The following is a 22735-nucleotide window of genomic DNA, read 5'->3' as shown; positions in this document are numbered from 1 at the left end:
CCAATAAAGACCAGTTAAAATAAAGAAATATGCTCTATTGTTTGGTGATAGACATACAGGGCACTAAGCTAGTGGATTTAGGAGACATTGCTGTAGCCTGTGTAGCAAATGCTGTCAGTTCCAGGCCAGACCTCCCAGGTCCCCTAATCAACTGTGCACCCATCTCCCAGCTTGTATAGGCTCTTTTCCCACCTGTGACCTTCAGGGGACGGTCCTTGTGCCTTAGAGCTGCATCCCTTCTGCAGAGAGCCTGAAGCACCCAAGGTGGCCGTTAGCCAATGTCCAGTCCCTGTGAAAACAAACAAGCCTCGCATCCTCTATCCCAAGGCTGGACAAACCTGGAGATGCCATCTGTGCCTAGGCCCCTCTTGTGACCAGGCTGCATCTGGGATTTCACCTCAACTGCTTTGGATTACACCAAACTGGTTTGGCTTCCTCCCCTTCCCATCCTGCTCCCCACCCCACTCTGTTGCCTCCAGGGAACACTGCGGGCGATGACGGTGTGAACCACCTGGCAGAGGTTTCTGGAGTCTTTGTACCTGGGAGCCCTGGCCAGCACCAGCCTGTGGTCTCTCAACTGCCCTTGACCTTAGCACAGACCTCCCTCACTGCCCCTCCTCTGAGGTGGAGCTGCCCAGGCCTGCTATTGCCCAGCCCCTGACCCTCTCTCAAGTACTGACTTCATTTGCAAGTGTTTTTTTCTCACCATAATGTCATTAACTCCAGGAGGGACCTGAAAGCCAGGCATTTATCTGACAGTGATGTCTCTCCTGCTCGATGCGGTTTCTGCAGAGCGAGAAGCAGTCAGGAAGTCACAGAAGGAAGGGGACGTCTGCTCCAATACAGATGTCTTTAACATTTCCTGCTAAAGCTTCTCCCTTCACAATCCGTCCTTGCCCTTTGCTGACCCCGGGACATGCTACGACCTTGAGCTTGGCAGAGTGTGCCACCAACGTTACTTCCCTGATTACCCATTTTGGTCACTAATCTGGGACTATATCAGTGGTTCCCAATCCTGAATGCTACTTAGAATCCCCTGGGAGCTTTTCTAAATGCACCTACCCCCACTGTCCTCCCCCATGGATCACTGGGCAGGGGGCTCAGGCATCAGCATTTTTCTGGCTCCCCTCCCCAGGTGACTGCAGTGTGCAGCCAGGACTAAGAACTGCCGCTGTGCAGGAAGAAGTGTGTCCTCGGGGAGTCACTGCTAAGGGACCAGGATTCTCTCCATCTGGGGTCATTGGTCACCTTTGTTCTGGGTAAGAGGCTGCCGGATGCTCCTGGCTTCTTTCCTGCTGCTCTCCTAGGTCCTAGCTCTACTTTGTAAAGTGTCTGTTTCTTTAAATAATCAAGTTAAGGGCTTCTCTGAAACTGTGAGCATTTCTGAAGATCGTCAATTGTTGGTCACCACAATATCCAAGGAAGCAGAGTCTGGGGATGGATATGGGGAGGAGGGCATTCTTCCCAGTGTCAGGTGGCATCTGAACTTATGCTTTGATGGAAACTTGTGTCTTCCTGATGAGCAGAGGAGCAGAGACTGTGCTAGAGGAAGGAGGGCCTAACAGGGAGGCTTAGACACTCTGCTTACAGACTTTCTTAGAACATGCTGGTTTACTTTTTTGAAGGGCCTCATGCTCAGCTGCTAAGTCATGTTCAACTCTTGAGACCCAATGAACTATAGCTGCCATGTTCCTCTGTCCATGGAATTTCCCAGGCAAGAATACTGGAGTGGGTTGCCATTTCCTTCTCTAGGGGATATTCCCAACCCAGGGACCAAACCCTTGTCTCCTGCATTGCAGGTGGATGCTTTACCACTGAGCCACCTGGGAAGACCTGTGAAAAGCCTAGTGGATTGCAAAGATTGCTTTAAAAAAAAAAACAAAACTCAGTTTATCACTTAGACATCAGACAGAAATATTTTACCAACGCAGTCAAAAGTGCCACTCTGAACAACAATTTAGCCTTTTAAAAATTATCCTCACTTTCCTGTTCTTTTCATCTATATTCAGGGAGAAAAAAGCAAAGCTTGATCTTCAGCTGAATAACATAAACCTCCATTAATTACCTAGAAAGATTTGCTTTCCCCCCTCAGTCTAAACAGTTTAATGCCCTCTATCAAAGGCACAGGTAGTCTGAGGGAGTTTCAGATCACCTCCACCACCACAATTCAGGAAATTCTGACCCTTTAAAATAATTTTAGAGGACGTGTTAATTTCTTCCCTTTGATGGTTACCCTGTGGATTCTCATATTTTCCTTTCTCTCATGTCTACCAGTTAGGAAAGATGCTGCTTCTTTATTTGATTAAAGATACTTTATCCAATTCTTGGCTTACATAGAAAAATAAAATCACTTATTTGAGCCTATGTAGAAAAAATAATCATTTGACAAATGGTATCTGCCACTTTTTATCAGTTTGGTGGGGGAAGGAGTGAACACATGCAACATTTATGTATTGTATGATACCAGGTCATCTAGCCTCTTGACCCTCAAAAACATTTCTGAGTTGGAGTTATGCACCACAGAGAAATAATTGCCATTTTCTGGTGCACAGACACCAGGTGTTACTATGACCCTTGTCCCATTGCCTGTGGTTCTTTCCTTATGCATTCATCCTTCTTCTAGATCAGTGGGTTTCAATTCTGTCTGCCCAGAACTTGGGGCTTAAAAATATATGGGTGTGTAAGCCCCCAGCCACAGAATTGGAAGTTCTGATTCAATTAGCCTGGGAGGCAGCTTGGCCAAGGTATACACCATAGTTCCCTAGGGGACTATAACATGCAGGTGGGTTTAGAACATCTGTGGTTGACATCAGCTCATTCTGGTAGCAACACTACCTCCTTCACCTGGTACCCCAGCACCTGCCACAGAGTCTGGTACATGACAAGCATTCACAAGTCTGCTGTGAATTATATCCCAAATGGAAGCTGGAATCCTGATACCACCACAATACCACCTCTTCTGATGTATTTCCCAGATGCTATTATTAAGCAAGGTGTCTTAGGGTCATCAATTCTAAAGAGGCAGGATTGCTGTCATACTAATGTGTCATGGTTCACTCTGGGTCACATTCCATTACTTGCAAACACTCAAAGACAATGACATAGCATTTAGCCTATAAAAATGAGTCAACATATTGAAAAGAATTATTAAGTCATTTAAAAAGGCACAGCAATAGATCCTAGACATATAAAGCCAAGCAGCACAAATATCAATAGTACCTAATTACTTTCATTCACCCAAAACTGTAGAGAACGCTACTCAGAATAAACACCCATTTCTTCCATGTGGCTTTCAGGCAAAATTTTGAAGTAGCTACCTGAATTCAAAAGCAAGCAGCTGAACTGTCAGTTTTTGGCCTCATTTTGGCTGGTTAGCTGACTGATGGACTGGTCGAGTCATGTGTTTCTTCATTTGTCTCAGGCATTTGAGCCTCTTCTTGGCTCTGGGCAGTGCCCTAAGCACTGGGAAACAGTGATGAAAACAGGCAGCTTGAATCTGATCTCCGGGAGTTCATATTCAGCTGCGGGAACTAGACAGAAGTGAATAGCATGCAATTCAGGTAACAACCGGAGAAGGCAATGGCACCCCACTCCAGTGCTCTTGCCTGGCAAATCCCATGGACAGAGGAGCCTGGTGGGCTGCAGTTCATGGGGTCGCTAAGAGTTAGACATGACTGAGCGACTTCACTTCCACTTTTCACTTTCATGCATTGGAGAAGGAAATGGCAACCCACTCCAGTGTTCCTGCCTGGAGAATCCCAGGGACGGGGGAGCCTGGTGGGCTGCTGTCTATGGGGTTGCACAGAGTCGGACACGACTGAAGCGACGCAGCAGCAGCAGCAGCAGCAGCAGCAGCAGCAGGTAACAACTGTCATGATGAAAACAAAGCAGGAGGGCCTAAATGAGGGGCCACTGACCTACTGAGGGGCCAGGGGTCCACTTCTGCCTGGTGGTCAGGGAGGGCTTCTCTGGGCGGTGACCACCGGGCAGGTGAGGTCTGAGTGTGAGAGTGCAGAATGTATTGGGGAAGGAGATGCAAAGGCATAGGCTGGAAGTGGCTGGTGGCTTGAGCAGCAGAAAGGCCAGGGGCTAGAGCTTAGCAAGCTAGGAAGGAGTGGTATGAAATGTGAAGTGGGAGCCTGATCACATAGGACTTTGTGCACCGTGGTAAGGAGTTTGTGTGCATGCATGCTAAGTCACTTCAGTTGTGTCTGATTCTTTGTGACTCTAGAGACTGCAGCCCGGCAGGCTCCTCTGTCTATGAGATTCTTCAGGCAAGAATACTGGAGTGGGTTCCATGCCCTCCTCCAAGGGGTAGGGAGTTTGGGTGGATGCAATTAAGATGGTCAATGATCTCATCAATTTTATGTGTAACAGAGTCGCTACCATAGAAGGGGGCTACAGTGAGAAGGTTGACTGTGTGAGTTTTGTAGCTCTGGGAAGCCATTCCATTGGGTCAAGCCAACAGAAATAATTACAAGAATTTTCTTTTCTTCTGGAGTGTCAGAATGGGAGTTGGGATGTTGTGCCAATTCACCTGAATGAAACACTCTTCCCCATAAATAGCCATATGGTTTGTCTTCTCTCTTCATGTAAACCTCTGTTCAAATGTCGCTTCCCCAAAGAGGCCTGTCCTCCCTACCACGCATCTCTCTCAATTCCCTACTCTCATTCTGGTGATCTTTACAAGTCTGACCACTATTGGATATTATACATCTGTTTATTTCGGACTTCCCCCTCCCCACTGGAATATAAGCCCTTGAGGTCAAGGACTTCATTTGTTTTGTTTTATATTTTTTGTTGTTTATATTTTGTTTTCTGCTATATTCCCAACACTCAGCATAATCTCTGGCACAACAAACACTTAGAAAATAAATTTCTCGGAATAAACACCATTGGATTTTTGCTGCATCCATTTAAGCATGAGGGACTTGGGAGAGTCCTAGGATTCTTGGGCTTCTATCTGCCAAGCATATTCGTGTCCCTTCTAATCTTTCTGCCTTAATCACCTTAAATGTACTGACAAGCACAATTGACCAATTAATAGCGCTTATGCTTTTGTTACATCATTTGTAATCCACGATGCTCTTTCTATTTGTAACGGTCTTTCAATTTTTCATGACCCAAAATGGAGGACGTACATAATGAATACAAATAGCAAATTGATTAAATGTAATGCATATTCTCCTGCTTGCTGGGTTTATGCCTGTTATTAATGACAGAAATCCAGCAAATTCTCATGAAAACACCGATGACATACAACCTTTAATGCAAGATGTTGGAGCACTAGGGGTCCTAAATTTTCCTAATTACTGAGCAACAGCAGACATTAATTTCCCAGACGGCAACCTTTGTAAATAAGAACATCAGCATGGCTGCTTTGTCCAAGTTCTTTTTTGCTGAACACAAAACCCATCACCCAATCCATTTTTATCCACCAGACTATTTGTGTTGTGTTTCAAAAAAAAAAAAAAAAAAACAGATACACTTGAGAGATTGCTTTATGAACAAAGTATAAAGGACACCACTTGTGCAAAATCAAATTTACTGTCTACTGAGGGACTGCATGTTTTTTGGAATGCTAATATACTATGATACAGATTTCACATAGCTTCAGCTGGTGGGCTGAGCATCAAAGCATCACAAAGGTGATAAAGCAAAACAAGAAAGAAGAAAGGGATTAGAGTCTGAAATGGAGAATATGGGAGAGGGGATGCTTTTAAGAGACCCACCTGGCTGAATGTGCAGTCTTGGTCTCAGATTGCCAGAGGATGAGCTGGTTTGCAATGAGAGGCCATGGGAACCAATCTTTTCTTCTCCCCACTAGATAGAAAACCTTCTGGGAAGCAGGACTGGTGGGTAGGCTGACTGGTTTAGCTTGATTGGTACTGGGAAAACAGTCAAGCGCTTGTCTGATGGGTCTGTAAAGAGAGTGGATGAGATGCATAGGAGCATTTTTGAGGCCCACTTGTACTTAGAAGCCAGCATTCACAGCAGGTTCGATGCTACAAGCCTGACCACTGCTACTAAAATCTTCCTCCTCCGATACAAATTGGCTGTGCTGCAGAAGGCAGGCTGAGTGAGCGAATGGCTGGCTATGGTCCATGCCTACCTCCCCAACAGTCAAAGCCCTGACAGGTCTGCAACCATGACTAGCTGAGCTCTGAGTGAGCAGAATTCCAAACTCAGGGGAAGCAGGGGTCTGCCAAAGTGTGCCCAGCCACCCTGAGACCCACAGCGGTTTTGGTGAAGACTAAACCAGGCTTAACAGATTCCCTTCTGTATTTTAAGTGTGTGTACCATCTTAGGTTGGAAACTCCAGAAAAGACCCAGAGCCAAGGATGTGAGAACCACGTTTACTGGGAAGTAGAGGGAGCCTGGAAAGTTGAAGGAGACAGGGAAGGAGACAGGGAAGAGAAGGTGGATGGACAACACAGGGGAGGGGGGCCATTCCTAAGTCACCTACCATGGTGGGTGACCGCAATGTAACCTCAGAGGGAAACTGGAAAATGGTGCCAAACACATGCCTTGGAATTACCTTGCTCAAGGTGGGTGAGGGGGCAGGCTATTTATCCCCATATACTCCACAGTCATTGGTTAAGGATGCTCCAGAGACATATTAATTCCCAGGTACTTTGTCTGACAAAGTGAAGCGTATGTGGGTGAAGCATAGCAGAGCTGGCTTCAAAGGTCACCCCAAGGGCTAAAGATTCCCTCTGGTGGATACAAGATCCACACCCATCCCAAACTTCTGAAGCTTCACCATTACTCATGATAAACATGTCTGATAGACATACACTGGGCATTGAGTACACTGCTGAATGTGATTTGAAAGGGGAATGAAACCTACAGACTCTTTGCTGAATTTTCCACTCTATGGAGACGGCAAGACAGATTTCTTGCTAAAATTTAGGAAATACACATGCCCTCCTCCCCCACTGTCATATGTCTATGTGAGAGAATGAAGAATTCACAACTAGTTCTATAAAAAGAGCCAAACTCAGAAGAGAAATACATTCACAGACCATAGAGTAAGAGACAGTGCAAAGAGACAGGAGGGAAGGGCAGAGGGAAATGAAGACTTCGTTTATTATAATTTGAAAAAAAAAAAGCCCCAAATAATTTTGGTACCTTTAAACATTTTCCCCAGATGAAGCCCAAGGTAATATATCTGTGCTGGGACATTCTGATTGTCACCTTAGGTCTGGCTGTCAAGACCTCATGTTGTACTGGAATTTATCTCTTTAAGCCAAAGAATTCCTCAGTTGTCTCTACTTCTTTAGGTATCTTAGTTGTGAAAATCCATTCTTAACAGATAACAATAAAAATGGCACTATTTAGCATTTGTTTAGTCCTTATTATTCATGAATTGTTTTTGATGTATTATCAGATATAACAAACATATGGTTAGCTATTATTTCCCAAATTTAACACAGAAAGAAGCTAAGGCTCAGAGAGGTTAAGTGACTAACCCAAGCTCCCTCAGCAAGTGGAGCTAGGATTTCAAACCAGGTATTCTGATTCCAGACCCACATCTGTGCATTGTTTTTCTTCCATGTGCCCTATTTAATAACCAAGTGTTTTGATAAACATAAATCCTGTCCTATTTGCTTATAGCCCAAGAATGTGAAGATATTTGACATTTTATTCCATGGTAATATAACACCTCCACATGAAACATCCTAGGACAAAGCCGTTCAAACAGAAGAGAAGCTGCAGCTTCCCAAGGGCCACATTTCGCTTCTCCAGCAGCACGCCCAGGTCACTGTACTAGCAAAACCATTTCAGTTCTATCTCACACCCAAAACACTGCTCTCTAAATCTACAGAGACCCCATGAGATGCAGGAAATCAACTCTCTTCACCCCTCTCGGCTCCCAAGTGAGACTATTCACCGACTGGTCTCCATACCGAGTAAAACCATGAAACAAGCAAATGGCACTGCCTTCGTATTAGCTTTTATTGGCATTTTCTAAAGAAAACAAGGCTGTGTGTGTGATGAGAGATAGAACCACTACTTAGAAAGCACTTGAGCAATTGCTTCGATTCACATTTATTACAGTGTGATCCCGTGCCTAAAAAAGAATTGACATTTTTTTTCTGGTGCGGCTTATAAATGCAGAGGCAGAGAGGCCTCTCATGCTTCTAAACATCTCTTCAGGAAGAGATGAGAGGGAAAAAGCTCATGCCTGACAGTGCTAAAAGCTTATGGTTTGCTTTTCCATGGTATTTCTATTACAGTATAAGTGTGTAGATGGCATAAGCACATATGCACATAAATGCTATTTGCTAAATTTAAAAGATAGATGGTTTTCCCACTTCTAACACTTAGGGATTTATAAAAGATAATGCTTTGAAAGCCAGCAAAATCAACTACTACTACACACATAAAAGACCCTCTTATTTCTCTAAATATTTAGAGAATTAGTCTAGAGAAGGCCCACAGCAGGATCTACCAAAGTTAGATTGGATGAAATACAGAAAGCACACCAAGGGGACAGTTTATGTACGCAAGCGTGGATGTGTATCCAGTGTGTGTGTGTGTGTGGATATGTATATCTATACCCACACACAGAACAGAATATATACTTTTAAGCTAAATCACTCAAGAATTTCATCATTCTATGTACACTTATTCTTTCCACATGATTGTGTTCAGTACTAACAGCAACATTGGCCGTGTCAGACCCAATCTGTCAGATCCAATAAGTCAGGAGGATATATTTAGGGATTGGGACTGGTCATAATGTGACTATTTAATCTGCATGCTATCTGACCCTTATAATAAGTGGTTGCTGCAATGTGATGAAGTGCGGCCTGCTCTCTAGCTAGACAGCCCCAGCGCCTTTGCCTTCAACACACAAGAACAATGGCAGCCCCAGCGTGGGGAGGGAGGCAGAGGTTTGAGCAGCATGGTTTGAGATCCCCTTGTCAGGTCTTCTGATGCTGAACAGGACTGGGCAGCACTAACAGCACCTCTAACTAGGATATTTAGGTCTTAGAAACATCATTGTTCTGAAAACTACTTGTGAGTCTGCCTCCCTTGCCCCAAATATCCAGCCAGCAACAAATACAAGAATATGGCATTGCGCACAGAAGTCCCCAAAGATGGCATTATAAGGACTGAGACCATGGAATAAAAGACAAAGGTTAATATAAATTTCAGAAAAGCCCTTATGTATACTTATAGCTGATTCATGCTGTTTTATAGCACAAAACCAACACACCATTGTAAAGCAATTCTCCTCCAATTAAAAAGAAATTTTAAAAAATTCTAGCCTTTCAAAAAAAACTGATTAAAGTCATTATTTACAAAATAAACTCAAGCATTTACTGTTGCTTAAGCTTTTCTTGACAACTTCCTAGTAGTCTGGACAAAAGATGCTAAGGCAATGAGCAGATAGATGATGCTAAATAATAATATCATACTGTTATTATATTAAGTAATAAAGTAATAAATACTTTTAATTATCATTTTAATTATTTAATTATTTTATTATATTCTTTATTATTATAAGATTGTCATGAAGGTGTGATCATTCACACTCACCTAGAGCCAGACATCCTGGAATGTGAAGTCAGGTGGGCCTTAGGAAGCATCACTGTGAACAAAACTAGTGGAGGTGATGGAATTCCAGTTGAGCTATTTCAAATCCTAAAAGATGGTACTGTGAAAGTGCTGCACTCAATATGTCAGCAAATCTGGAAAACTCAGCAGTGCCCACAGGACTGGAAAAGGTAAATTTTCATTCCAATCCCAAAGAAAGGCAATGCCAAAGAATGCTCAAACTACCGCACAATTGTACTCATCTCACATGCTAGTAAAGTAATGCTCAAAATTCTCCAAACCAGGCTTCAGCAATATGTGAACCATGAACTTCCAGATGTTCAAGCTGGTTTTAGCAAAGACAGAGGAACCAGAGATCAAATTGCCAACATCCACTGGATCATCGAAAAAGCAAGAGAGGTCCAGAAAAACATCTATTTCTGCTTTATTGACTATGCCAAAGCCTTTGACTGCGTGGATCACAATAAACTGTGGAAAATTCTGAAAGAGATGGGAATACCAGACCACCTGATCTGCCTCTTGAGAAACCTACATGCAGGTCAGGAAGCAACAGTTAGAATTGGACATGGAATAATAGATTGGTTCCAAATAGGAAAAGGAACACATCAAGGCTGTATATTGTCACTCTGCTTATTTAACTTATATGCAGAGTACATCATGAGAAACACTGGGCTGGAGGAAGCACAAGCTGGAATCAAGATTGCCAGGAGAAATATCAATAAACTCAGATATGCAGATGACATCATCCTTATGGCAGAAAGTGAAGAGGAACTAAAAAGCCTCTTGATGAAAGTGAAAGAGGAGAGTGAAAAAGTTGGCTTAAAGCTCAACATTCAGAAAACTAAGATCATGGCATCGGGTCCCATCACTTGATGGGAAATAGATGGGGAAACAGTGGAAACAGTGTCAGACTTTATTTTTGAGGGCTCCAGAATCACTGCAGATGGTGATTGCTGCCATGAAATTAAAAGACGCTTACTCCTTGGAAGGAAAGTTATGACCAACCTAGATAGCATATTCAAAAGCAGAGACATTACTTTGCCAACAAAGGTCCATCTAGTCAAGGCTATGGTTTTACCAGTAGTATTGATGTGAGTTGGACTGTGAAGAAAGCTGAGTGCCGAAGAATTGATGATTTTAAACTGTGGTATTGGAGAAGACTCTTGAGCGTCCCTTGGACTGCAAGGAGATCCAACCAGTCCATTCTAAAGGAGATCAGTCTTGGGTGTTCATTGGAAGGACTGATGCTGAAGCTGAAACTCCAATACTTTGGCTACCTGATGTGAGAGCTGACTCATTTGAAAATGCTGGGAAACATTGAGGGCAGGAGGAAAAGGGGACGACAGAGGATGAGATGGTTGGATGGCATCACTGACTCAATGGACATGGGTTTGGGTGGACTCAGGGAGTTGGTGATGGACAGGGAGGCCTGGCGTGCTGCTGTTCATGGGGTTGCAAAGAGTTGGACATGACTGAGCAACTGAAGTGAAAGTAATAAACTTTTTAATATAAAATATATAATATAAATTACAAATTAATGCAATATCAAAATAAATCAGGGGTAAAGAAACTTCCTACAATGCAGGCAGGTTCGATCACTGGGTCCAGAAAATCCCTGGAAAAGGAAATGGCAACCCACTCCAGTATTCTTGTCTGGGAAATTGCACGGACAGAGGAGCCTGGCAGGCTACAGTCTGTGATGTCACAAAGTCAGACATGACTTAGCCACTAAACCACCACCAAATAAGTTAAAAATGGAAAAGGAATGATAAGTCAAAAGTAATTCTTTAACAACTTGAAATAATTCTGCAAGCCTTAGATACCTGTGAAATTGGAACACTATAGAAAATAAAATGTTAAATTAGGAAGAACTCCACAGTTGGAAAATATATTTATGGTGTTAAGGTATCCTGAATATTCATTGGAAGGACTGATGCTAAAGCTGAAACTCCAATCCTTTGGCCACCTGATGTGAAGAACTGACTCACTGGAAAAGACCCTGATTCTGGGAAAGATTGAAGGCAGGAGGAGAAGGGGATAACAGAGGATGAGATGGTCAGATGGTATCACCAACTCGATGGACATGAGTTTGAGCAAGCTCCGGAAGTTGGTGATGGACAGGGAAGCCTGGCGTGCTGCAGTCCGTGGGGTTATAAGGGGTCAGACATGACTGAGCGACTGGAGTGAACTGAAGGTATCCCGGGCATTAGCTACATAACAAAGGTGAGAGTAGATGCAGAATGGTATGATGGATGATTCCTAGTATTAACTTGGTGATGAGAAGGGGGTGCTTCAGAGCAGAGTTTTAAGTAGAATTGAGGAAAACTGAAGGTTGCTATTAAAGGTACCAAGGAAAAATCCTACTGAACATGACCCAGTGAGAAAGGCAGGGAGACAGGAATCATGGCTGCATAAAAGATCTATAAGAGGAAATTAGGAAAGGTTCTTTTCCCTCAATATTCAACTGTTTTCCAAAAATGAAGCCTGCTGAAGGAAATATTTTCATAAAACAGAGAATAGAATATTTACTTCTTGGGAAAGGCAGATTAGATAAAATACTGAAAGATGGAATAAAGCTCTACCTTTATTTTATTCTATTTCACTTAATTTTATCTTATTTTAATTTACTAATGCTTATATGGGCTTCTCCAGTGGCTCAGAAGCAAAGAATCTTCCTGCAATGCTGGAAGTGTGGGTTTGATCCCTGGGTCAAGAGGATTCTTTGGAGAAGGAAATGACAACCCATTCCAGTATTCTTGCCTGGGAAATCCCATGGACAGAAGAGCCTGGTGGGCTATAGTCCATAGTGTCTAAAAGAGTCGGACATAACTTAGTGACTAAACGAAAACAACAAAAATGTTTACATAGTACTTACCATACATCAGGCACCATTTAAAGTATTTCATAAGCAATAACCAATTTATTATTATTTTTATTTTAATTGGAGGCTAATTACTTTACAATATTGTAGTGGTTTTGCCATACATTGTCATGAATCAGCCACGGGTGTACATGTGTTCCCCATCCTGAACCCCCCTCCCACCTCCCTCCCCATCCCATCCCTCTGGGTCATCCCAGTGCACCAGCCCTGAGCACCACCCTGTATCATGCATCGAGCCTGGACTGGTGATCTGTTTCACATATAATATACATGTTTCAATGCTATTCTCTCAAATCATCCCACCCTCGCCTTCTTCCACGGAGTCCAAAAGACTGTTCTATACATCTGTGTCCAATTTAATTTTCAAAACAACCTGAGAAAGTACTGTTGTTATCCTACTTTTCAGATGAGAAAACTGAGGCTCAGAGGAATTGAGTTATTTGCCCAAGTCACACCACTAGTAAGAGATGAGGCTGTACACAGGCAATTAGGCTCCACGGTATATGAGACCACTATGCCATGCTGCTTTTATAGGGCAAGGGATTAGTAAGTAACATGCTTTGATTAACATGCTCAAATATCTTAGCTTCTGAATCTTTGAAAGATTTCATGAATATATAATACAGTTCCACACTCTCTAGAAAAAGAAAACGTTGAGGAAATTTGGCCTTTGAGGTCCATTTGTCTTTTTAATTATACATTGAACCTGAAGGGTTCTTCAAAGGATTAAATTGTTATTACACAAAAATAAAACAAGAGACTAGAGAATTGGAAAGATATATTTTTCTGTTATCCCACAATAATTTTCACACTGAGATCAGATTAGAAAATGATCAGGATAAATGGCCACAAATAAAATTCCCCCAAATGTGCAGACACATTCTACCAGAACAATCTGTGACAGCATTTTTAAAGAAGTGTTTCCTGCCACAAAAGTGCTAATGTTAACAGCTCCAAAAAAGCTGTAGCCTGAAAGAATAATGTCTTGAAGGGTAAACTATTTTCCCTACAAAGCCTTAACTATAAGTACGCTTACGTTCAGTCTTGACTCATATTCATGGCCTTACCAGTAAGAACATCATCCCCTCACTCATTCATTTATCAAACCTTCACAGAGCTCCAGTTGAGATAATTCCAGAACAACTGAGAGACAGTCATCCACTCTTCAGGGAATCCATTTAGAGATTATGAATTTGAATGAATAATTATAAGGCCACAAGTTCCTATTAACAGAGATTCCAAAACCACAAGAAACAGTATCTTTCAAACAAGGTGTAATGTGCTTCTGGGTCAATATGGTGGAATGACGGCATGCATTATTTTCTCTGACTAAAACACCACTAAAATGAGAGTAAATGCCAGATTCCTACTTCTGGCCAATACCAAGTAACAGGAACTTGACTTGCCCTCCCATCTAAAACAACCAAAAAAAAAAAAAAAGCGGCGGGCGGGGGGGAGAGCAAAATATATGAAATAATAGGATGGAAGACACTGGACATCAGCCAATAAAAACAATGGTCTTTGAGGAAAAGGACACCAATGAGATGAGCCCTAAGCCAAATGATACACAAGGGAGGTTCCAGGAAGAGGAACCTCCACAGCAGGAAGAGGGCAACTCAGGTGAAGCCTGGTGGACTCGTGGAGCTGAGTGGCTGAAGCTAAGTGCTGGAGATGTAGGCAGCTAGAGTTTACAGAGGAGAGTCCTGGACAAGGGTGTGCTGCACAGTGAGAGAGATCCAGAGACCAGAAGATGGTCCTCTATAAGCATTCAGCTGAGGACTGAAAAGTGTATGCTTGGAGGAAACTACCCAAGGTCAGGTAAAAAAAAATTTAAGGAATTAAAATAGTGTTGACTGCTCACACAGACTTGGGAACAGTCCTTAATCCAAAACACTCAGATCAGAAACCTCAAGATTTAATGGGCTGTGTGTACATCCACAGAACAGTTTGCTTCAACTGTGGGAAATAATTACCCCCAAACCAAATACTTTTTTGGTTTAAAGCAAACTACAACATCTAAGATAAGAACTACGCTGGATAGGATTCATGGTAGCTTAGACCTTGCAGAGGGCTTCCTTGGTGGCTCAATGGAAAAGAATTCAGCTGCCAATGAAGGAACCCCAGGTTCAATCCCTGGGTTGGGAAGATCCCCTAGAGAAGGAAATGACAACCCACTCCAGGATCCCTGCCTGGGAAATCCCATGGAGAGAGGAGCCTGGTGGGCTGCAGTCCATGGGGTCAAAAACAGTTGGCCATGACTTAGTGACTCAAAAACAAAAACAACAAGACCTCGTAGAAGAAAAGCTTATTGAACTTGAAGACATGGCAATAAAGAGCATTTAGAATGAAAGACCAGGAGAAAGAGAGTTTTATAAAATGCGCAGATGGTCAGTGAGCTGTGGGCTAACTTCAAGAGGCCGAATACATAGGAAAGTGGAGTCCCTGAAATGTGAGACAGAGAGGGCAGGAGAGAAAAAAAAAAATGAAGAAATAATGGCTAAAAATTTCCAAATTTGATATATACAATATGACCACAGATCCACGCAGCTCAATAAGTTCCAAGCCAAGAAACACGAAGAAAACGACAGCCAAGTACATCATAATTAGCTTGCTCAAAGCCAGTGATGAGAAGAAAACCTTAAAAGCAGCTTCAGACAGACATATCACATAGAGAGGATCAAAGCAAGATAAAGGCAGTTCTTTAGACAGAAATAATGCATGTAAGAAGATAGTGGAGTCACGTTTTTTAACTCCTGAAAGAAAAGAACGGTCAACCTAGAATTCTATATTTAGTAAAAAAGTATCTTTGAAAAATGGAGACAGAAAGCAGACAAGCTGAACGGGCTGCACTTGTGCGGTTGAGTGGCCTGGGTCCAAGCATGCAGCTGTGGTCTCTGGGGGCAGAGAATGGAGAATGGCGCCCAGCCATGTGCCTCATCCCCTGCGGAGATCTCTCCAGCACCCATGCTGTGAACCCAAATGGCTGACTGGCACAGGGAGACACAAACCCAGCTCCTGCAGGATATTCAGTAGCTTGGTGCCTGCCCAGAGCAAGAATCTGGTGTCAGGCCTCTGGCTGTTAACAAGAGGATTGCTTTAATAAAACTTCTCTATAGGATTCAGAAATATTTCATCTCGAAGGAAATCAAACTAAGTAGCACCAAGACAAATGCCACCACAGTAAACATCACCAAATCAGGCAGTACCAAAGCCAGGGATTTAACATGCAAAATGGCAATGACATCAGACTGGCATACTTTGAATCCTTGCACAGGAAAATTCTCATATTTAATACCCCACTCCTCACCACGTAGAGTGCATACATGGAATGGTTTCCAAAATACGTCCATCTCCTCTTCTTCAAGTGAGGATTCATGAACAAATAATCACTTCCCAGGTGGCACTACTATTAAATAATTATTTTCCCAGTGGTAAAGAACCCACCCGTCAATGGAGACATAGGAGATGCGGGTTTGATTCCTGGGTTGGGAAGATCCCCTAGAAGGAGGGCATGGAAACCCACTCCAGTATTCCAGCCTAGAGAATCCATAGACAGAGGAGCCCGGCAGGCTACAGTCCATGTGTTCACAAAGAGTCGGACATGACCGAAGCAGCTTAGCGCACACTGTCTGTTTAGTACATACCAGGCTCTATTTAAAGCCGGCACATACCATTTCATCCTCATAAGAACTATATGAAGTGGATTTTATTATTGTCTCCATTTTCTATATGGAGAAACAGAGACACAGATTAAGTTACTTGCCCAAAATTTACCAAGTTTTTAAGTGGCAAGGTCAAGATTTGAACCCAGATTCATACAACAGTTATACTATAAAACTACTACATATATTGCCTCATTCAGCTTTAGAAAAAGTTAATGGACTTAAAAAAATTTTTTTTAATTGGAGGTTAATTACTTTACAATATTGTATTGGTCTTGCCATACATCAACATGCATCCGCCTGGACTTTTAAAATTAGTTTTAAGTTTACAGAAAAATTGACTACAGAATTTCCATATACTCTGTCACTCCTCACCCCAGTTTACCCCATTATCCCGTGCATTATGTGTGATGTATTTGTTACAACTGATGAAGCCCTACTGATACATTCAGTTCAGTTCAGTTCAGTCGCTCAGTTGTGTCCGACTCTTTGCAACCCCATGAATTGCAGCACGCCAGGCCTCCCTGTCCATCACCATCTCCTGGAGTTCACTCAGACTCACGTCCATTGAGTCAGTGATGCCATCCAGCCATCTCATCCTCGGTCGTCCCCTTCTCCTCCTGCCCCCAATCCCTCCCAGCATCAGGGTCTTTTCCAATGAGTCAACCCTTCTCATGAGTTGGCCAAAGTACTGGAGTTTCAGCTTCAGCATCATTCCCTCCAGAGAAATCCCAGGGTTGATCTCCTTCAGAATGGACTGGTTGGATCTCCTTGCAGTCCAAGGGACTCTCAAGAGTCTTCTCCAACACCACAGTTCAAACACATCAATTCTTCGGCACTCAGCTTTCTTCATGGTCCAACTCTCACATTCATACATGACCACAGGAAAAACCATAGCCTTGACTAGATGGACCTTTGCTGGCAAAGTAATGTCTCTGCTTTTGAACATGCTATCTAGGTTGGTCATAACTTTCCTTCCAAAGAGTAAGTGTCTTTTAATTTCATGGCTGCAATCACCATCAGCAGTGATTTTGGAGCTCCAAAATAAAGTCTGACACTGTGTCCATTGTTTCCCCATCTATTTCCCATGAAGTGAGTGATACATTCCTATTAACTAAAGTCTACAGTTTGCATAAGAGCTCACTCTCTGTTGTACATTCTATGGGTTTTGATGAATGTATAATGGCATGTGTCCCATGTTACAGTACCACACAGAATAGTTTCACTGCCCTAAAAATACTCTTGTGTTCTGCCTATTCATTCTCTCCTCCCTGCTAACTCTTGGCAACCACCGATCTTTTTATTGTCTGTATAGCTTTACCTCTTCCAGAATGTCATATAGTTGGAATCATACAATATGTGACCTTTTCGGTCTGGGTTCTTTCACTTAGCAGTATGCGTTTATGTTTCCTCCATGTCTCTTTGTGGTTTGATAGCTCATTTCTTTTTATTTCTGAATAACATTCCATTGTATGAATGTACCACAGTTCATTTATTCACAACTGAAAGATATATTGGTTGCTCCGTGTTTTAGCAATTACGAGTAAAGCTGCTAAAACATTCACGTCCAGGGTTTTGTGTGGACACGAGTTTTCATTTGGACACTTCACTCAGTTTTACAGCAGTGAAATCTGTCATTATACTTTTTTTTAAAAAAAGGTAGACTTTTTCAGGCATACAAAAGCTAAAATAATTCATTGCCAGCAGACTGCACTGTAAGAAATGGTAAAGAAAATCCTTTAAGCAGAAGGAAATGATATGAAATGGAATCTACACAAAGGAAAGAAGAACATAATGGGTACATAAATAAAATTTGCCCCTAATTGAAAACAATTATTTTTTAAAACATATTTTTTAACAAAAGTAATAAATAATGTGAGGTTTATAATATCTATAGAGGTTAAATATATGGCAATAACAGCACAAAAATGTTAGAGGGGGAGAAATGGAAATATACTATTGCAAGATTGTTACACTCCATGTGAAGGAGCATAGAATCACTTGAAGTAGTCTGTGATAAACAATACACACACACATACACCTTTAAGTAAAACTAAACTAACAGTCACAGCTGAAAGGCCAATAACTGATACAAAATGGAACTGTAAAAAAATATTCAAGTAATCCAAAATAAGGCAAGAAAAAAGAGGAACAAAGAGAGAATGAGACAAACAGAAAGCAAACAGCACTGAAATTGTGCCACATTAAACATACATGTCGAAACATGTATACTATCATGTAAGAAACGAATCGCCAGTCTATGTTCGATACAGGATATAGGATGCTTGGGGCTGGTGCACGGGGATGATCCACAGAGATGACATGGGGTGGAAGGTGGGAGGGAGGTTCAGGATTGGGAACTCATGTACACCCATGGCTGAGTCATGTCAATGCATGGCAAAACCAATACAGTATTGTAGAGCAAAATAAAGTAAAAATAAAAAAAATAAATATAAATATATATGGTCTAAATGCCACAGTCAAAAGGCAAAGACTGAATTTTAAAAAAGACCCAACTATATGTTGCCTGTAAATAACACATCCCAAATATAATGGCACAAATAGCTTAAAAGCTTACGGGATGAAAAGAAATATAATGCTAACAAACCAATCAAAAGAGACATAAGGTCTTTTTTAAAAACTTATTTATTTTTTAACTGAAGGATAATTGCTTTACAGAATTTTGTGGTTTTCTATCAAACCTCAACATGAATCAGCCTTAAAAAAAAATGGGCAGAAAAAAAAAGAGAGAGAGAGAGAGCTATGTTAACATCAGACAAAGGAGGTTTCAGAGCAGAATACTAGCTAGGATGAGGAATGTGCTTTCATGATGATAAGGGGGTCGCTTCATCAAAAGGACATAGCAATTACAAGTCATAACTGTCTATGCACCTAGTAACAGATCTTAAAAATACAAGAAACAAAAACTGGAATAATTACAAGAAGATACAGACTAATTCGCAAATATAGTAAGGTACTTTGATACTCCTGCATCAAAGGTACTTTGGTCAATGATATATAGACCAAATAGACCAAAAAAAAAAAAAAACACAAGGAAATAGAATATCTAATCAACACTATCAAAAAACTTGTTTAATTCACATTACAGAACATTTGACCCAACAACAGCAGAATAAACATCCTTTTCATTTCACATGGACATTTACAAGGATAGACCATATTGTGGGCTATAAAACAAGCTCAGTACATTAAAAAGGATTCCAGTTACACAAAAGTATATTCTCTATGATAATGGAATTAAGTTAAAAAATCAACAAAAGAAAGATATTCTAGAAAATATTCAGATTTTGGAAAGGAAATAACATACTTTATAATAACTCATGGGCCAAGGATGAATTCAAAAGGGAATTCAGAAAGTATTTTTAACTGAATATAAATTAAAATAGCAACATACCAGAATTTAGAGATGCCATTAAAACAGTACATACGGGTAAATTTACAGTACCAGCTGCCTGTGTTAGAAAGGAAGAGAACTCTGTTTCTTCCTTAAAAAAACTTAAAAAGAAAGAGTGAGTTATAAGTATATAGAAGGAAGGAAATAATAAAGATAGGAACATAAAACAATGACACAGGAAAAAAGAAAAACAATAGGAAAAAAACCCCAATGAGACTCAAAGCTGGTTCTTTGCAAAGATCAATAAAATTGATTAACCTGTAGACAGTCTTTTCAGGGAAAAAAAAACGAGAAGACAGAACTGCCAATAACAGGACTAGGAGAACTGACATCACTATATACTACAGATGCTAAAAAGATAATAAGGGGATATTGTCAAGAACTTTAAGCCAACAAATCTGACAATTCAGATGAAATGGATGGATTCCTTTAAAGACAAAAATTATTAAAACCCACTCAAGAAGAAATGGACAAACTAATAGCCCTATATCTATTAAAGACATTTTTAATAGTAATAAAAAAAAATCTTCCTATGAAGAAAAGTCCAGGCCATATGGCTTCTTCACTAGTTAATTATATAAATCACTAAGAAAGAAATAATATCAACTCTACACAACTCTTTCAGGAAATTGGAAAGGAGGTAATATTTTCCAATTTATTCTATGAGGTCAGCATTGCCCCAACACCAAAACCAGACAAAGACATTACAACCGCAGAAAACAGAACAATATCCTTTACAAACTTAGAAAAATTCGACACAAAATTTTAGTAAATCAAAGGCCATAATACATAAAAAGTATAATATGTCATGATAAAGTAGAATTTATCCTAGGAATGCAAAGTTGTTTACTATTAAAAAATCAGCCACTATAATCCACTGTTAACAAGTTGTAACGAAAAAACATATGGCCATCTTAAAATTGGTGGCTCAGAGGGTAAAGCGTCTGCCTGCAAAGTGGGAGACCCGGCTTTGATCCCTGGGTCAGGAAGATTCCCTGGAGAAGGAAATGGCAACCCACTCTTGCCTGGAAAATCCCATGGGTGGAGAAGCCTGGTGGGCTACATTCCATGGGGTTGGTCGCAAAGAGTCGGACACAATCAAGCAACTTCACTTTCATCTTAATAGATACAGAAATGGCTTTGATAAAATCTAACATAGATTCTGATAAGATCTCTCAATAAAGGAATTAAGAATTAAAGGGAACTTCCCCAATAAGATAAAGGGCATCTACAAAAAAACATATGCTAACATCATACTTAACAGTAATAAAGTGAATCTTTCCCCCTAAGGTCAGAAACGAGACAGACTCACTGTCACTGCTGTTCAATAGTTCACAGGGGCTCCTGGCCGAAAGAATATGGTAAGGAGAAGAAATAAAAAGTTAGATTGGAAATAAAAAGTAAAACTGTCTTTATTTACAGATAACATGATTGTCAATGTAGAAAATCCAATATAATGCATGAAAAAATGCTTCTATTGGGCTTCTCAGGTGGCACTAGCGGTAAAGAACTCACCTGTCAATGCAGGAGACGAAAGAGATGTGGGTTTGATCCCCAGGTTGGGAAGATCTCCAGGAGGCGGGCATGGCAACCCACTCCAATATTCTTCCCTGCAGGATCCCATGGACAGAGGAGCCTGGAGTGCTATAGTCCATAGAGTCACAAAGTCAGACATGACTGAAGTGACTTTTATAAAATAAATAAAAGGCTAGATTGGAAAGATGAAGTAAAACTGTCTTTATTTACAGATAACATGATTGTCAGTGTAGAAAATCCAGCATAGTGTACAAAAATGCTTCTATAACTAAGAAGTGAGTTTAACAATGTTGCAAGATATGAGATCACTATGCAAACACCAATTTTATTTGTATAAGCTAACAATGAATCATCAGCAATTGAAATTTCAAAACGCCATGAAAAGATAGAAAGTATTAAGAAATGACCGAATATTGCTGAATTGACACCTTTAAGAAAATCTGAAACACTTCTTCATTAAAATCTTGTACATCACAGTGAAATTTCAGAACCATTAAAGTGAAGAGAGAATCCTGAAAGCTTCTACAGGGAATTAATAGATCACCCATAAACGACTTAAAATCAGATTGGCATTAGAATTCTCAATAGCCAAAATATAATGAACCAAGAGCAAAAGGGAAGCTGTGATGGCACTAACTGAATGCTCATCTCACACAGCAAGAAGCTGACAGATGTTGTTTAAAGGTGGTAAATCACCAAATAAAATATGAGCATAATATACAGAAAACTCAGCAGTGGCCACAGAACTGGAAAAGGCCAGTTTTCATTCCAATCCCAAAGAAAGGCAATGCCAAAGAATGTTCAAATTACCGCACAATTGCACTCATCTCACATGCTAGCAAAACAATGCTCAAAATTCTCCAAGTCAGGCTTCAACAGTATGTGAACTGTGAACTTTCAGATGTTCAAGCTGGTTTTAGAAAAGGCAGAGGAACCAGAGATTAAATTGCCAATATTCGCTGGATTGTCAAAAAAGCGAGAGTTCCAGAAAAACATCTATTTATGCTTTATTGACTATGCCAAAGCCTTTGACTGTGTGGATCACAGTAAACTGTAGAAAATTCTGAAAGAGATGGGAATACCATACCACCTGACCTGCCTCCTGAGAAATCTGTATGCCGGTCAAGAAGCAACATTTAGAACTGGACATGGAACAACAGACTGGTTCCAAATAGGAAAAGGAGTACGTCAAGGCTGTATATTGTCATCCTGCTTATTTAACTTATATGCAGAGGATATCATGCGAAATGCAGGGCTGGATGAAGCACAAGCTGGAATCAAGATTGCCAAGAGAAAAATCAATCACCTCAGATATGCAGATGACATCCTTATGGCAGAAAGCGAAAAAGAACTAAAGAGCCTCTTGATGAAAGTGAAAGAGGACAGTGAAAAAGTTGGCTTAAAGCTCAACATTAAAGAAACTAAGATCATGGCATCTGGTCCCATCACTTCATGGCAAATAGATGGGGAAACAATGGAAACAGTGAGAGACTTTATTTTGGGGGCTCCAGAATCACTGCACATGGTGACTACAGCTATGAAATGAAAAGACGCTTGCTCCTTGGAAGAAAAGCTATGACCAACCTAGACAGCATATTAAAAAACAGAGACATTACTTTGCCAATAAAGGTCTGTCTAGTCAAAACTATGGTTTTTCCAGTAGTCACGTATGGA

The 22735-nt window shown here is 41.0% G+C and overlaps 1 long non-coding RNA gene across 2 annotated transcripts in view; it reads right to left on the bottom strand.

The window, feature by feature from the left end:
- LOC114117874 (uncharacterized) overlaps positions 1-22735 on the bottom strand; it is a 65626-nt gene that overhangs the window by 5921 nt on the left and 36970 nt on the right. Inside the window, exon 2 of one of the 2 annotated variants that reach the window (XR_009596156.1) lies at positions 5733-5921. This is a non-coding gene — a long non-coding RNA (uncharacterized LOC114117874). The other variant, XR_009596157.1, reaches the window with a different exon arrangement.

Source organism: Ovis aries, chromosome 14 (assembly GCF_016772045.2).
Source record: "Ovis aries strain OAR_USU_Benz2616 breed Rambouillet chromosome 14, ARS-UI_Ramb_v3.0, whole genome shotgun sequence".
Lineage (NCBI taxonomy): Eukaryota > Metazoa > Chordata > Mammalia > Artiodactyla > Bovidae > Ovis > Ovis aries.
Note: the sequence above shows the minus strand (reverse complement) of the source record. Positions and strands in the feature narration are given on the sequence as shown.